General features: G+C 30.2%; 1 long non-coding RNA gene across 1 annotated transcript; it reads left to right on the forward strand.

Annotated features, from left to right (window-relative positions):
* The first annotated feature begins 902 nt into the window (after positions 1-902).
* LOC109587513 (uncharacterized) lies at positions 903-1,240 on the forward strand. The gene is made up of 2 exons (XR_002187650.1): positions 903-1,065; positions 1,112-1,240. It is a non-coding gene; the product is annotated as an uncharacterized LOC109587513 (long non-coding RNA).
* Positions 1,241-2,147: the final 907 nt, after the last annotated feature.

Genomic DNA, 2,147 nt, shown 5'->3' on the forward strand with positions numbered 1-2,147 from the left:
ATGACACATGAATTCAAGGACTATCTTAATATTACTTTTGTTGATGATAAGTATAATCTATGTGATATGAGTGTGCTATTTATCAAGCAACACTGTCCACTACAACCAGGAGTCTATCAATTGAGCTATTACAGTACTGTATCAACCCTTTTCTGGGCTGTGAGTGCTTAACACTATCATTCAGAGTATATATAAGATGTATCATCATTCTTATAGGGTTGGTATCATTTGGAAGTCACTGCCTACAATGCAGAAGGAGACCAAATGATTTTTTTAACGAAAGAAGTTACTATAAACTAGTGAAACCATAACTTATTATATTAAATCATTAAATAAAATTGAGTAGTGTAGGATTTAATTTAACAGTAATGCAGTTGTACATAACAGAAAAACAGTAACAAACAACACAATGATGATAACAATAACCAATAAATATGACATGCAATAACAAGTTACATTAAAGCCATGCAGACAGAGAAGATGGGTAGACTAGTAGAGTATATACTGTTACTTCTATCAGTTGTACTAGTAGTATCTACATTGACTGGATCTACTAACAATTACTACAATGGTAAGATACTGACTGCTATACTAATGGATAATATACTTATTTGAATTATATATACTATCAACAACAAGAACCTACTCGCAGTAAAGGATTCACAGATTGTTGTAAGTTCAGTAATACACTATTGATTTATTTACACTATTGATTTATTCTATTAATTTTAAGCTGTTACTAGAAAATTTGTTATATTCACTAATGCATCATTAACTCCTAATCCAGTGACTCGTGGAAAGGCATATTATTTGAAAGGAACTTTACATATAAGTAAGTTATACATTCATTAGTACTGGTCACTTTTTTTAGGGGAAACCATACAATGGGGCATACTGCATAACAAAATGGCATATAATTTTAAGAATTATACTAATATTACTTTCATTGATGACAAATTTAATTTATGTGATTTCTTTGTCGATTTGACTAACAGTCATTGCCCAATAACACCAGGAACATATCAAATAAATTACACACGTAATGTACCAAAGCTCTTTTGGCCAGTGAGTAACAGATACAGTGTATCATTAATACTATTCTATTTCATAGGGTAGGTATTATGCCAAAGCTACTGCATACAATAAGAAAGGAGAGGAAATGATGTATCAAAAGACAGAAGTTACTATCAACTAAACTGCATGTATTCTAATATGACTTGAATACAATTACTTTAACATTTTTAATATCATTAAATTAATGCTAAGAGTGCACTAATATTTAGACTGAAAACAAGCAAAAGTTATGTTACAGTGTCAAGCTGCTAACCTACATGCATAATACTAGTGTTGCTTTAGTTAACTATAACTAAAACCCTTTTAGTTAGGCCAGATTTACTTTTAGTTAACTAACTATTTAACACAATAATTTTAGAACAAGCTGCTGACTTATTATGCTAGTGTTGTTTTAGTTAACTATAACTAAAACTATATAAAACCCTTTTAGTTATCGGTCAGATTAACTTTTAGTTAACTAACTAAATCTTTATTTTGAAACTATAACTAAGTAAAAGTACGTAAAATTAAAACTTGGACAACACTAACATGCAGGTGTGTATGTGTGTATTGCACACAGACCATAACATAATTCAATACATACATGTACATGTAGATCAATATAAAATCAAATCTGCCGCCACACAATAGAATGTATTAATTGCCAATCACATGTAGCTAAAATTACATTAAAAAAATTAACACACAATAATTGCATCAACAGCCCATGCCATATGACGAATTACCGTATAGTGGGAAATTTCGGGAGGAGTTAAATTTGGCAAATTGACAAAATTTGGTGAATTAGTGGCCACAAGTGACATTGAACATGCATATAATAGATCAAAATAGCAGATTATATTTTGGCGAATGGCTATCAAAACGCCAAATTCACCAAAATTTCCTGCTATACGGTAGTTCTCCTTCTTTTACTGTATATGTTACTTTAAGCTTTGAAATCTCATGATTCTACAATGAAATAACAAGATAAATATACAATCAATACAATAGGATGCCAGAAAATAGTCTATAAATGTAGCTATAAAATACCATAACCAGAACAACTGTAACAAACAAAACGGTAATAATACCAA

Source organism: Amphimedon queenslandica, unplaced genomic scaffold (assembly GCF_000090795.2).
Source record: "Amphimedon queenslandica unplaced genomic scaffold, v1.1 AMPQUscaffold_12546, whole genome shotgun sequence".
Lineage (NCBI taxonomy): Eukaryota > Metazoa > Porifera > Demospongiae > Haplosclerida > Niphatidae > Amphimedon > Amphimedon queenslandica.